Genomic DNA, 15,966 nt, shown 5'->3' with positions numbered 1-15,966 from the left:
ACCTATACGGTTTAGGAGATATTCCCCCCGCAATGCGCCGCTGATTGCAGTGGCTCATGCGCAGCAGGGATCCTCAGCTAAAGCACCGGCAGCCGTCGGACCTTGCCGAATTGAAGTCTCCCGCGCGCATGCGCGGGAGTGACGTCATTGCCGCTCCAGCCAATCACAGCGCTGGAGCGGCAATACCTGGAAGACACGCCGAGTCAAGATGACATCTCGCTCGGCGTGGACCAGGTAAGTTCCTCTCACCTCATTCCGAGGTAAGCATTTCATAATGACCTAATATGCGGTGCATACTAGCTCATTATGGCTTTTGCCTTTCAGGTGAAAAACAAAAAATTAATCGCGGGTTTACAACCGCATTAACCACTTAATCACTGCCTCATGGCCGAATTACAGCTACAAGGCGGTTCTTAACTCTGGGAGGACGTCCACGGACATCCTCCCAGAATTGGGTGCGCACACGGGAGTGTCCGTGACCGCCGGGTCCAGGGGACCCGGCACATCACGGATCGCGGTAAATTGCCGCTGATAGCGGCTGTTTACCACGTGATCGCTCCGTCCAATGACGGAGCGATCACATGTAAACAAACCGGCATCATTTTATGACGCCGGATTCTCCATCCTCTCTCTGTACCGATCGGTACAGTGCGAGAGGAGACAGCGGGTGTCAGCAGCACTGTGGGCTGGATCTGTGACCTATTGCAGTCACAGATCCAGCCATCCCTGCAATACCCTGCGCAGTACTCGGCAATACCCACTGCGCAGTACTCGGCAATACTCGTCACAGGTCCCAGAAGATTGCCATTGAGGAGGCGCAGTGCGCTCCCAGCTGTCAAAGCTGGGTGCCCACACTTGTGATGCCGGGGAGAGGCGAGGTAGAAAACCGAGGGTTCCGGCGGCCGCATGGCTGGATTGTGGGACAGGTGAGTGCGTGTTTATTAAAAGTCAGCAGCTACTCTGGATTTAGTGTTTATTCCTCACCTGTGCTGATCTCTGGAGGAATGTCCTCCTCTTTACATGGATCATCAGCCTTCACATATGTCTCTTCTTCAACAACAATCGGGCCTTTATCCTAAACAAAACATCATACAATACATTTTAACAGTGTCTAGATCATTTAACCCTTTCACTGCCAGCTCGGTAAGCCTTACATCCTCTGCATTGCCTTCTAAAATGTATATCTGCTACTCATTCCAGCGACCATAAACTAAGGCCGCATACACACGGTTGATCCATCCGATGAGAATGGTCCGACGGACCGTTTTCATCGGTTCACCGCTGAACCAGACTGATGTGCGTACACACCATCATTCCAAAAACCGATTCGGGTCAGAACGCGGTGACATAAAACACAACGACGTGCTGAAAAAAACGAAGTTCAATGCTTCTAAGCATGTGTCGACTTGATTCTGAGCATGCGCGGGTTTTGAACCGATGCTTTTGCGTACTAACCATCGGTTTTGACCGATCGGTCATCAGTCCATCAGTCCGATTTTAAAGCAAGTTCTCAAATTTTTGTCCAAAGGACAACAGACCGATGGGCCGTACACACGGTCGGTTTGGACCGATGAAACTGGACTTCAGGCCGTTTTCATCGGTTTGGACCGATCGTGTGTACGCGGCCTTAGGAGTACTTGTGGTCATGTAAATGGATAGTTCAGAAGCCACTGATCTCAGCCATGCATTAAAAGTTTGACAGCCCCTCCACCCCTGCTGCCCTGCCTGTCAGCGTTCCTCCCCCTTTTGTGCCTCAGTTGGATTCCTTCCATGTGCCCGCTGCTCTTCCTGCCGCTCTGCACCCTCCAATAATTACACAGTCAGGTTGAAAAAAGACACAAGTTCAACCAATAATCCCAGGCTCTCTTTGCCCTTGGATCTCTGCTGTTCTCCCTGCCTGTTCCATCCTGCCCTCTATCCCTTCCTGCCGCCGGTCCGTGGGTGCAGAGGGGGGGGGGGATTGATCTATTCGGGATAGACGGTGGGGAGGTCGGTAAACATGTTTCTCATGTTTACAGACCCTTTGAATAAATGCAGGAGTGGCCAATGGTGAGCCATTGACTTTGAAAGCTGTTACTGAAAAATTATAAAAGAGAAAAATTGTAATAATGGTCACCTAAGATTAAAAGTGGAGTGCAGGGCCTGGCAGTAAAAGGGTTAAGCATGCAGTTTTTTTTTTTAAAATTAAGATGCTCACCTACCTCATCATTCGGAGGAATCTCGTGATGTTCCTGTGTGGAATCCTGGGAATACGGAGAATGGGGACATCTTTCTGGTGTATTTTTGTTACTGGGTCGATCTGTAAAAAAAAAACATGCAGAGTCCGAATAAAAGGCCTTTCGGATTTACCATCAAATCTATTTCTTGCAGTGCAGTATATTGAGGGACAGAGGATTTCAAACACAGTCAGGTTGTGTGGCAGCCCACAGGAGGATGGGACACTGGCAAACTGTAAGCCAGAACCCGGTATAATTCCTTCTTTACCCAGCATGTCTCAGGTTTTGTGCTTCTAAGTAGGGATGCACCGAATGGGTTTTTTGGTGCCGAAACCGATACCGAAGATGAAAAATACAAGATCCCGAAAACCAAAACAACACTGATACCGAAAGGTGACTGTATTTAAAAAATATTTGTATACAGGAGATGGTCAGAGACTGGGGACACGGTACAGGAGATGGTCAGAGACTGGGGACACGGTACAGGAGATGGTCAGAGACTGGGGACACGGTACAGGAGATGGTCAGAGATTGGGGACACGGTACAGCCAGACAGCCAGTGTCCCCAGTGCAGCCAGCCTGTGTCCCCAGTGAAGCCAGTTAGCCAGCCTGTGTCCCCAGTGAAGCCAGTTAGCCAGCCTGTGCCCCCAGCTAGCCAGCCTGTGTCCCCAGTGAAGCCAGCCTGTGTCCCCAGTGAAGCCAGCCTGTGCAGGGGAGGAGAGCCGCCGGCACGTTGATTAGAGCGCCGGGAACATAACAGCTTTCATTTCAATAGCTGTGTGTTTTCCCTGCGGCGCGCCGTCACATACAGCCCCTCCTCTTTGTCCGGGCACTTTGATAGACAGATCACCCATCCAATCGTGGCAAAATCACGCAATTTTCGGCCCAAATGTTTCGGGTGGCACGAAATGTCGGTGCATTTCTAATCATAACAGTAGATGGAAATAAAAATTCAGCTCCAGATTGTGGAGATTGGGACCACCAAAAAAAAGACACTAAAAATGAATACATCCCCTGTGATACCCCTAGGTAACACTGGAGCCTGCCTAACCTACACCAAATCCTTGGTTCTTGGTAGCTGATGATCCCTTTAGGTCCAGCAAAGCATCAAGAGCCATAAAGCGAAAGCGAGGGACAGTAATCTTGGCTGAAATAGTAAGGGCATATACCGGACTTTTTTTTTTTTTAAATTGTTTTTATTAAAGTTTTTCAGATAGTACAGAAAGAAGAACAAAATAGATAAGACATAGAGTTACACAGCTCAAATATGCATGGAATGTAAAAGCGAATACACGTTATAGTTCATTGTCACAGTGTGCTTCAATAACAATAATAAGGACTGCTAGGGAGCAGGGGGCGCACCCAGTCTCCGACATGACCCAATCCCCGCGTGCCGACACAGCAGTCTGACATACGCTAACCGTGGAACTCAGGCTAAATGAGAGAGGTAAGGTTTACATGAAGTGCTTAGCCAGCAGTTTCGGACTCCGCTAACCAAGCCCTCCAAACTTTGTCATACTTCTGCGGGCAGCCTCTATTAAAGTATGTATCCCTGTACAGGGGGAGGCTGGCGTTGACCAGACGTCTCCACTGCACCAGGGAGGGGGGGCGTGGGCCTCTTCCAGTGTATAGCAATGTTCTTACGTGCATAAAAGAGTAGCAGGCTGATCAGTGTACGCTTGGCGGAGGATGCAACAATGTTTTCAATGATACCCAGGAGACAGACCTCCATGGCCAAGGGTAGTTGGGCTGCCGCCACCTTGTTAGTCAAATCCAGCACCTCCTCCCAATACTGTTTCACTGCAGGGCATGTCCAAAAAATGTGGGAGAAGTCGCCAGGAGAGGCGCTACATCTCCAGCACTCCGGGGAGTGCGCAGGGTTCATCTTGTGAAGTCTCTGCGGGGTGAAATAAGCCCTGTGGACAATTTTAAATTGCACCAATCTATCCCGTATCGAAACCAGGGTACTAAAGGGAAGATCCCATACATCGTCCCAATCATCAGTATCCAACGTGGGAATATCTCCCTGCCACCTGGATCGCAGCCCGTCCAGGGGGGGGAGAGACACGAAGATCAAATATGAGTACAAGTGCGAGGTGGGCTTTGCATCACAGCTAAACCTAAGTGTCCTCTCTAACTCCGACTGAGCCACGATGCATGAGGACCGCGGGAACTGCGCTGCAAATGCATGTGACAGTTGGCGGTATCTGAAAGTGTAGTGTGAAGGTAAATTAAACGTGGATTTGAGCTCCGCAAAGGGTATCAACTTATTTTGCGAGACAATGTTCGACATCAATTTGATGCCGCGTCTTGACCACGCCGCGGGGTCTGGAAGCTTATAGAGGTGGTCCAGGGTGGGGTTCAGCCAGAGGGGGGCATTAGGGGAAACCTCAGAGGGTTTGCATTTTTCAATAGCTAGTCCCGTCCGCCACGCCCGTAGAGTGGTAAGCATGGAAGGGGTCAGGGGGTGCGGTGCGCGGGGGCCCCGGAACAGCAAGAACCGAAGGGCCTCCAGCGAACCGACCACCGAGGCCTCCAGGGCGGTGGAGGTGTTGGTCCCGTCCGGCCGTAGCCACCAGGCCGCGGTCACCAGCTGGGTTGCCAGAAAGTACTTATAGCAATCAGGGAACGCCATTCCCCCCTGCGTTCGCGGCCTCATTAACGTTGTCAGTTTATACCTTGGCGGGGAGGTGCCCCAAATGAAAGAGGAGAAAATTTGATTTAGTTTACGGAAGAAGGACTTGGGCACCCACTGAGGGGAGTGGCGAAAGAGGTATACCAGTTTTGGGACAATTTTCATCTTAAGAAGATTAACCCGCCCCCAGACAGATAAAGGCAGGTTATCCCATGCCTTGAGCCTTAACTGAGCCTCTAGTAGAACTGGGGATAGATTAAGCGGGATAAAGTCTGTGGCCACGGCAGAGCATATACCGGACTTTTGATGCGTTTTACCAGGAGTGTGCTGATCCATCAATGAGGGAGGACCAATCCCCCGCTGAAGAAGCTTCACAAAGTTTTAAGCCCCATAAACACGGTCAGACTTTTTAACAACAAACTTCAAAATGAGCAAGTTTTTAAAAAAAAATCCTACCGTGCGTACGCTCCATCGGACAAACTTTCATCAGACAAAAGTTCGCTCTGCAAACAGACAAACTTTTCGGCAACAAAAGTCCTATGGTGCAAAGTCCTATCGTGTGTACAGAAATCCATCGGACTTTTGTCCCAAGTACAAATACGCATGCCCAGAACCAATGTTAAAATCAACCAACAATAGCAGAAGTTGGCCAAAGGGTGGCGGTACAGAGCAGAAAAACCATGTGATGTTGGGAAAGTTTGCAGAAAAGTCCTGCGTGTGTCCGGCCAACTCCCTTCAAACAAAAATCCACGGAAAAGTTTGTTTGAAGTCCGATCGTGTGTACGAGGCTTTATAGAGCCCCGAGTAGCCAGACTGACTTCTGCTGGGCTCATTAACTCTTCAGCCAGTCCAGCAACCTCTCTAAAAAACAGAAGAGAAAAAAACACTGCCTAAACCTGGGACAAATATATCCCCCATCCTGGACACCTGTCACACTTCATATCAGAAGATGTGTAGATCTAGGTGGTATACATGGGCACTGCCGAAAAATTCATTTTTTTTTAACATTCGAAAATTCAGAAATCCAATTTTTGAAAATTTCCCATTTTCGAATTTTAGATTTTCAAATTTTGCCATTTCGAATTTTTGACATTTCCAATTTTCCGAAATCCGAATTTTCGGAATTCCAAAAATATTTTTTTTTGGAATATACGAATTTGTTAAAAACAAATTCGGAACTAAACGAATTGCACATGTCTACTAGGTGGATCCTCAATACTCTTCTCTCCTTTACAAGAAATGAAAGTCTCCTCTTACCCGGTGATGTGAGGGGCGGCCACTTCTCCATCATGACGTCCTTGTAGAGATCCTTGTGTCCTTCTATATACTCCCACTCCTCCATGGAGAAATAGACAGTGACATCCTGACACCTTATAGGAACCTGACACACACAATGATACCGTCACCATCCAGACACATCCCTTGTCTGTTACTGCAGTTGTTTCTCAACTCCAATCCTCGAGGCGCCCCCAACAGGTCATGTTTTCCATTATTTTGCACAGGCGATTTGATCAGTTTCACTGCCTTAGTAATTACCACAGTCGTTTCATCTGAGGAAAATCCTGAAAACATGACCTGTTGAGGCCTCTCGAGGACTGGAGTTGAGAAGCACTGTGTTACTGGATAATGTCCCAGAATTCCCAGCACTACTTACCTCTGCTGTCAGAAGCTCAGTGATCTTGTTGATAACGGCTAGAATTTTACTGGTGTTCTTTTCCGCAAGTATTCGGGAGTAAAGTGGAGGCTCCGTGATGGGACTCTCATTCCTCGTCCATTCTCCCGATATGTAGGAATAGGTTAAAGGTGTCACATGATCACCAGATGTCTTCGCCACTACTGAGTAATCCTGTATATGAAGATAAATGTATATAACTAAAGAGAGAACAAATGATTGATAAACTAATAAAGACAGTACAGCTCTATACCCAGGTCTGTGTTTTACTAACAGAGATGAGAGTGATGTCATGTGACCTCCCAGAATCCTCCTCACCTCTCCGCTCAGGTCTGTGTTTTACTAACAGAGATTAAGAGTGATGTCATGTGACCTCCCAGAACCCTCCTCACCTCTCCGGTCAGGTCTGTGTTTTATTAATAGAGATAAGAGTGATGTCATGTGACCTCCCAGAATCCTCATCACCTCTCCGGTCAGGTCTGTTTTATTAATAGAGATAAGAGTGATGTCATGTGACCTCTCAGAATCCTCCTCACCTCTCCGGTCAGGTCTGTTTTATTAATAGAGATAAGAGCGATGTCATGTGACCTCCCAGAATCCTCCTCACCTCTCCGGTCAGCTCTGTGTTTTATTAATAGAGATAAGAGTGATGTCATGTGACCTCCCAGAATCCTCCTCACCTCTCTGGTCAGGTCTGTGTTTTATTAGTAGAGATAAGAGTGATGTCATGTGACCTCCCAGAATCCTCCTCACCTCTCCGGTCAGGTCTGCGTTTTATTAATAGAGATAAGAGTGATGTCATGTGACCTCCCAGAATCCTCCTCACCTCTCCGGTCAGGTCTGTTTTATTAATAGAGATAAGAGTGATGTCATGTGACCTCCCAGAATCCTCCTCACCTCTCAGGTTTGTTTTATTAATAGAGATAAGAGTGATGTCATGTGACCTCCCAGAATCCTCCTCACCCCTCCGGTCAGGTCTGTGTTTTATTAATAGAGATAAGAGTGATGTCATGTGACCTCCCAGAATCCTCCTCACCTCTCCGGTCAGGTGTGTTTTATTAGTAGAGATAAGAGTGATGTCATGTGACCTCCCAGAATCCTCCTCACCTCTCCGGTCAGGTGTGTTTTATTAGTAGAGATAAGAGTGATGTCATGTGACCTCCCAGAATCCTCCTCACCTCTCCGGTTATGAAGTAGATAACCTCCAGAGTAAGGTTTAATATCTTTTGGGTCACCTTCTTCCTTTCCTCTTCTGTTCTCAGTGGATCAGCCATGAATGAAGAAATGAACTCTTGTCTTTATAGAAGGTCCTACTTAAGAGAAGACAATTATGGAATGTAGTTTATTTTTTATTTATTACAGGTACTTATACTGTGCCGTCAATTTACACATATATTGTACATTCACATCAGTTAAAGCAATAGAAGAGCTATAAAGAAAAATATTTCAATTTGCAATTTCATACTACAAAAAATGGATCTCGCCTACACCTCCGACGCATAAACAATGGTGCGCAAATCTCAACTTCACATTACAGGGAGAAAAATAGGGATATTACTAGAAGGTTTCAAAAATATGGTCCTGGTGGGTGGACTCCAATGCTGCGTACACACGATCGGACATTCCGACAACAAAACCGTGGATTTTTTTTCTGACGGATGTTGGCTCAAACTTGTCTTGCATACCCACGCTCACACAAATATTGTCGGAAATTTCCAACGTCAAGAACGCGGTGACGTACAACACTACGACGAGCCGAGAAAAATTAAGGTCAACGATTCCGAGCATGCGTCGAATGGATTCTGAGCATGCATAGAATTTTTGTGCGTTGAATTGTGTACACACAGTCGGAATTTTGAGAACCAGCTCTCAAACATTTGTTGTCGGAAAATGTCCAATGGAGCCTACACACGGTCGGATTTTCCAACAGCAAGCTCACATTGAACATTTGTTGTCGGCAAATTCCAACAGTGTGTCTACGCGGCATAATACTCACTTTTTCTCAAGACAGAGGAAAAAAAAAATTATAAAAATGACCGATATATGAAGGCAGCCTGCGTAGTGGTTAGAAGTGTGACAAGTCAGTGTGGATGAGGCTCAAAACTCACAGGGCTGAAGTTATATTACAAGAGTGCAAAAATAAAAAACAAACTATATTTTTGTGTAGGCAATAATACGTAATGTCATTGTTGCCTTGATATCCTACAGCTACTCTATGGTCTGCGGGTCAGTTCTTATTCACGAACATCCTCTGGGTTTCTTACATGGTTGAATAACACATTTATTAAATCTGTGAAGTGCTTTGTTCATGTGGCCCACGCAGCGACCCCCCATCAGCAGAGGGGATCACTCTCATGGACGCGATTAGTGGGTCACCCCATTCGGATCGGCACACCACGCGATCCGCGAAGCGCTCCACAGCCTCAGCCATATGAAAAGTCCCCGGCTTCGGCCTAGCTCCGGAGCGGCGGCCATATTGGTACCCCCTGGCGGTGGCTGTCTCGTCAGGAAGTGACGTTTCGCCACCGCCATCTTGCTCCACCCCAGTAGAGACAGTCGGCTTGCCTAGTAACCAGTGCACAGCGTGACACTCTGCACCGTCTCAGCTCGCTGATTACAGACCCAGGACCACAACCGCAGACATAAGGAGAAAGTATCTGAGATCTGCACCTGCGGGTAGGAGAGACACCATCACGTGGGGAGCATGGCTGTCTGTACTGAGCGGAGGAGGGGGACACCTGTGACACCAGAGAGGAGAGGGACTAGTGTCACTGGGGTCCCCCTCCTCTCTGGTGTCACTGAGAAGAGAAGGGTGACACCAGAGAGGAGAGGAGGGTGACACCAGAGAGGAGAGGGACCCCAGTGACACCAGAGAGGAGAGGAAGGGGACCCCAGTGACACCAGAGAGGAGAGGAAGGGGACCCCAGTGACACCAGAGAGGAGAGGAAGGGGACCCCAGTGACACCAGAGAGGAGAGGAAGGGGACACCAGTGACACCAGAGAGGAGGAGGGGGGGGGACACCAGTGACACCAGAGAGGAGGGGGGACACCAGTAACACCAGAGAGGAGGCAACGCACTCCTGAACCCTGCGCTCCCTATGCATCGCAAGAAAACTGGAGTGCAGATAAAAGCGGCCCTTTGAGGGCAACCAAACTGCTGATGCGGCCCCCGATGAGTTTGACACCCCTGCTCTAGGCTCTCAGGAGGCTACTATGAGATAATGGGGGGGGGGGGGGACACTATGGGAGAAAGGAGGCACTGTGGGAAGTTACAGCGGATATAAAGTCTCCATATTTACCTGTCCAACGGTTCTGCGCCAGCATCTTCTTCTGAGCGCCTCTTCATTGGCTGGTTGGAGATGATGTCGCACATGCACAGGAGGCCGTCGTCATTAGCACAGCACGGGAAGCTGAGCTGCGTTTAGTGGCGGAGGATACATGAGCAGGCAGGTCGGGGCATTTTATTGCAGGAGAGATAGTGCGTGTCTCCTCTGCAATAAAAGCCGGTCTGCTTGCAGTTTTTTACAGCGAGACTTTAAATCCGTTTTAAGGATCTGTAGCTGGCTGGAGGTCCAGAAGAAGACAGGACACAGCCTGGTGATTGAGAACCACCTCCATAGAGAACACTTACATTTGTTGGCTCTGTAGGGGGATGAGGTTTCTAGGGGAAGCTTGGGGGGAACTGGGGGTCACTAGAGGGGGCTGTGGGCTTAAGGTGACTGGAGGACCTTGTTGGGGCACTATGGGGGGACCTGTCAGACCTTGTTGGGGCACTATGGGGGGACCTGTCGGGCCTTGTTGGGGCACTATGGGGGGACCTATCAGGGCCTTGTTGGGGCACTATGGGGGGACCTGTCGGGCCTTGTTGGGGCACTATGGGGGGACCTGTCAGGGCCTTGTTGGGGCACTATGGGGGGACCTGTCAGGGCCTTGTTGGGGCACTATGGGGGGACCTGTCAGGGCCTTGTTGGGGCACTATGGGGGACCTGTCGGGCCTTGTTGGGGGACCTGTCGGGGCACTATGGGGGACCTGTCGGGCCTTGTTGGGGCACTATGGGGGACCTGTCGGGGCACTATGGGGGACCTGTCGGGCCTTGTTGGGGCACTATGGGGGACCTGTCGGGCCTTGTTGGGGCACTATGGGGGACCTGTCGGGGCACTATGGGGGACCTGTAGGGCCTTGTTGGGGCACTATGGGGGACCTGTCGAGCCTTGTTGGGGCACTATGGGGGACCTGTCGGGCCTTGTTGGGGGACCTATCGGGCCTTGTTGGGGCACTATGGGGGACCTGTCGGGGCACTATGGGGGACCTGTTGGGGCACTATGGGGGACCTGTCGGGGCCTTGTTGGGGCACTATGGGCGGACCCGTCGGGCCTTGTTGGGGCACTATGGGCGGACCCGTCGGGCCTTGTTGGGGCACTATGGGCGGACCCGTCGGGCCTTGTTGGGGCACTATGGGCGGACCCGTCGGGCCTTGTTGGGGCACTATGGGCGGACCCGTCGGGCCTTGTTGGGGCACTATGGGGGGACCCGTCGGGCCTTGTTGGGGCACTATGGGCGGACCCGTCGGGCCTTGTTGGGGCACTATGGGCGGACCCGTCGGGCCTTGTTGGGGCACTATGGGCGGACCCGTCGGGCCTTGTTGGGGCACTATGGGGGACCTGTCGGGGCTCTATGGGGGACCTATCGGCCTTGTTGGGGCACTATGGGGGGACCTGTCGGGCCTTGTTGGGGCACCTGTCGGGCCTTGTTGGGACACTATGGGGGACCTTGTTGGGGCACTATGGGGGACCTTGTTGGGGCACTATGGGGGAACTGTCGGGCCTTGTTGGGGCACTATGGGGGACCTGTCGGACCTTGCTGGGGCACTATGGGGAAACCTGTCGGACCTTGTTGGGGCACTATGGGGGGACCTTGTTGGGGCACTATGGGGGACCCCCCGGGCCTTGTTGGGGCACTATGGGGGGATCTGTCGGACCTTGTTGGGGCACTATGGGGGACTGGTGCTTTGGAAAGCTGAGGGTCACGGTTGGCCACTATAAAAGGTTGGTGGCACTGTGGGAGGTTAGGAGATCTGTATCTAGCTGGTGGAGGGAGATCACAGCCCGATAGTTGAGGGCCACTTCACTAGGCCATTAAGTGAAAGGAAATCTCCCTAATGGGACCCAGACGGCAAACAAAACCCACAGCAACACTGTCGAAACACAAGATATACAATACTTACAGACAGCCCTACATCATAAAAGTGGAATAATAATAATAATAATAAAAAGGTAACCTGCTCTGGCCTGATGCCAAACGAGGTCACCGCTGTGCCCTGACTTCATACCTGAGAATGGGCCTTGTAGTGCTTGCAACTCCTAATTAACACAAAGGCACCACTCCTGTCCACCAGCCTTCTCATTTATAGCAAACCTCCTACAATAAACTCATAATAATAATACAAAATACAACACATAAAACCTGTTCCAGGCTGCTCTCGTCAGCTCAGCAACACACAGGCTGCACCACAGAAGTATAGATTCAAATTGACACAGAGCAGGAAATCTGCAAAACCTGACTGTGCTGCCACCTCTAGAGTTTTCTGAAAAACCATATCTAAAAAAAAAAAAATGAGGTACTACTTCCGTCCCCATTTTATCTTAGGCTACAACAAAATGGCCACAACTCTTGTGTGATGCGGCCGCCTGCCAGCAGAGGGCGCAGGTAGGCAGAGACAGAGTGTAGTAGGTGATATCTGCCAGCCAGGGCCGTCTTTAATATTGATTGGGCCCTGGGGAAACATTTTCTTCCCCCCACCCATGCAAATTTCCCCTCCACCCCAACATTCCAAAAAACAAATGTGTAAAAAACAAACACACACATAAACTTAAGTTATAAATTGTATTGTAACTGTACTGTCTGCCCTTATGTTGTAAAGCGCTGCGCAAAATGTCAGCACTATATAAATAGCGGAGTCCAGGATGATGGGGGGGGGGGGGGAGATAGGGGAGTCCAGGCTGACACACAGGGATTGGGAGTGTGTACTGTGAGGTGTATGTATCACGCAGGGCACAGAAAAAAATCAGCACGAGGGGCAGTACTTGCATAGCCTCCCCCCCAAAGTAACCATCTATTGGTCACCTTGGTACCCCCCTCCATTCACAGTTCACCTCGGTACCCCCCTCCATCCACAGTTCACCTCTGCACCCCCCTCCATCCACAGTTCACCTCGGTACCCCCCTCCATCCACAGTTCACCTCGGTACCCCCTCCATCCACAGTTCACCTTTTGTATTCCACATCTGTACCCCTCCATCCACATTCACTTCTGTATCCTTCCATCCACCTCTGTACCCCCCCATGTCCACCTTTTGTACCCCCTTGCCCACCTCTGTACCCCCCTCCTCCACCACCTCTGTACCCCCATCCCCGTTCACCTCTGTACCCCCCATCCACGTTCACCTCTGTATCCTTCCAGCCACTTCTGTACCCCCCATCCACTATCACCTCTATCTCCACCCCATGTTCACCTCTGTATCCCCCCCATCCACATCTGTACCCCCCCTCATGTTTTCACCTCTGTACCCCCCCTCATGTTTTCACCCCTGTACCCCCAGTGCACATGTAATTCCCATCTCTCCACGTTGTTTTTTCTAACCTTTCAGCCACAACACTTCACTCGTCTGTGTGCTACACGGGTCTGTCGGGGGGGGGGGGGAACACAGAGTGCCGCTCCGGTCCGATTTTCTCCCTCCCCAAATCCTCTCCTAGCATCTAGAAAACCTCACAGAGTGCAGCTAGCTACGTGCAGGCTGCTGGCTGCTTCACGAGGAGCTTCTGCCCGTGTACATTGCCCGCCCCCTCCCTCTCTCCTCGCTCTCATATAGAGCGGAGAGGGATCGGAGCGGCTGCCGACAGACAGAGGAGCGCTGTCACTTGTAAATACAGAAGCAGCGCTTCTCTGTATCTACAACTGACAGTAGTGACTAGTTTTTAGCTAACAAGTGGCGGAACTCCAGCGGGCAGCAGCGTGGGCTGAATCGGCAGCTGCTTTGGGCCCCCCAACAGTCACAAATTTTTTGGGGGGGGCGCAAACAAACAAAAAAAACTATTGCAGCCTCACTGTGCCCATCATACACAGCTACTGTGCCCATCAATTGCAGCCACTGTGCCCATCAAAGGCAGCCACTGTGCCCATCAATTGCAGCCACTGTGCCATGCCATCAATTGTCGCCACTGTGCCATCAATTGTCGCCACTGTGCCATGCCATCAAACGCAGCCACTGTGCCAATCAACTGTCACCACTGTGCCATGCCATTACACGCAGCCACTGTGCTATCAATTGTCACCACTGTGCCCATCAATTGTCACCACTGTGCCCATCAATTGTTGTCACCACTGTGCCATGCCAAACGCAGCCACTGTGCCATGCCATCAAACGTTACCATTGTGCCCATCAATTGTTGTCACCATTGTGCCCATCAATTGTTGTCACCACTGTGCCCATCAATTGTCACCACTGTGCCCATCAATTGTTGTCACCACTGTGCCCATCAATTGTCACCACTGTGCCCATCAATTGTTGTCACCACTGTGCCATGCCATCAAACGTTACCACTGTGCCCATCAATTGTTGTCACCATTGTGCCCATCAATTGTTGTCACCACTGTGCCCATCAATTGTTGTCACCATTGTGCCCATCAATTGTTGTCACCAATGTGCCCATCAATTGTTGTCACCACTGTGCCTATCAATTTTTGTCAGCACTGTGCCCATCAATTGTACTCGCCACTGTGCCCATCAATTGTACTCGCCACTGTGCCCATCAATTGTACTCGCCACTGTGCCCATCAATTGTACTCGCCACTGTGCCCAGTAAAATGCCCCCTCCCTATTTCAGCCCGGCACTTACCTTTTTGGAGTCAGCCATCCTGCTTCCACCGTCCCTTGATGTCTTCTCCCGCCCTCGATGACGCTACAGCCAATCAGGTTACCAGAATTGGTGAACCTGATTGGCTGAGACGCCTGTCAGTCTTATACAAGGAGCGCATTCCTAGTGCGTTCCTTGTATAAGCTTCCGGGACCCGAGGGCTGTACTCGGAAAAGCCTTCCGTACAGCCAACCAGCTGCCGTTATTCCGATGGCCGGACATGAGCGCCGACCATCTGAATAGAACAGCGGCAGCGGCGATAATAACATAGATTCGTGCAATGCATGAATCTATGTTATTAGACTCAGTGGCGGTGAGAGCCAGAGGGGGCGGCGCTCCAGCGCCCTCTATGGACGAACCGCCACTGATATATACTATATATACTGAGAATACTGGGGCGGGGGCCCTCTCTAGGTTTAATAGCTACGCGGTCCTATATAGTTGTGGGGGCGGAGCCACAACCCAAAGGTGTATTCTGCCATGAAGATGTGACAGGAAAGGAAAATTACGGAAAGGTGAGTATACAATTTTCTGTTATTTCATGATGTAAACTCAGTTTACTGGTAAAAATAAGTGTGAAATGCAAGAATTCAGTGGGTGTAAAAAGATGTCCGCTAGGCGACTTCAGATTGTAGGCTTATAGGTAGATTGACAAAGAGTTAGGCCGGCTTATCAGTAGATAAGCCGACCTAACTCCGAATCTACGACGCCGTATGTTTAAGCGTATGCTCAAACAGAGATACGCTTAAACAAAGCTAAGATAGGACAGCTTGCGCCGTTCTATCTTAGCTTGCAATTTTTCGGATGGCCGCTAGGTGGCGCTTCCATTGCGGCCGGCGTAGATTATGTAAATGAGCTTGTACGCGGATTCCCGAACATACGCCAGCCCGCCGCAGTCGAATTACGTCGTTTCCGTAAGGCCTTAGGCGGCCTACAGTTATTCCACCTATGAGGTGGAATAACTATGTTAAAGTATGGCCGCCGTTCCCGCCGCGAGGTTCGAATTTTTTTACGCCGTTTGCGTAAGTCGTCCGGGAATCGGGAGTTACGTCGTTTACGTCCACGTCGAAATCAATAGGCCCGTACGGCGTACTTAGCCGCAATGCGCACTGGGAAATGTAGGCGCCCGGCGCATGCGCAATAGCAAAGAACGTCAAAAAACATGAGGTCAAGCCTCATTTCCATACAACACGCCCCCCTCCAACCAATTTGAATTCAGGCGCCCTTACGCCCACTCGTTTTAGGCTACGCTGCGGTAGATTAGAAGGTAAGTTGATTTAGAATCATTACTAGCCTAGCTAATTTACGGCGGCGTAGCCTAAAAATGCTTAGCTACGCTGCCGCAAGTTTAATCCTATCTACCTGAATCTACCTAATAGTGTGGCCGAGTGCGGGGGTGTACCAAGATGGTCGCAACGGAACGTCACTTCTGTTGTAAAATCTGACAGGTCCCCTAATCTGACGGAACACCACCCTCTAGTGGTGGCTCTGGCTCTGCATTGAAAACTCGGCTCTTTTTTTTAACCTCC

The 15,966-nt window shown here is 50.2% G+C and overlaps 1 protein-coding gene and 1 long non-coding RNA gene across 2 annotated transcripts in view; one reads left to right on the top strand and one right to left on the bottom strand.

The window, feature by feature from the left end:
* LOC120910475 (zinc finger protein 777-like) overlaps positions 1-15,966 on the top strand; it is a 176,391-nt gene that overhangs the window by 123,394 nt on the left and 37,031 nt on the right. The window lies entirely within an intron of this gene.
* On the bottom strand, positions 6,191-7,069 carry LOC120909961. Its single transcript, XR_005741389.1, has 3 exons — positions 7,060-7,069; positions 6,506-6,697; positions 6,191-6,232 (listed from the first exon to the last, which is right to left on the bottom strand). It is a non-coding gene; the product is annotated as an uncharacterized LOC120909961 (long non-coding RNA).

The sequence above is a fragment of the Rana temporaria genome, chromosome 8 (assembly GCF_905171775.1).
Source record: "Rana temporaria chromosome 8, aRanTem1.1, whole genome shotgun sequence".
NCBI classification, from domain to species: Eukaryota; Metazoa; Chordata; class Amphibia; order Anura; family Ranidae; genus Rana; species Rana temporaria.
This window is presented reverse-complemented; position numbering and strand designations above follow the sequence as displayed.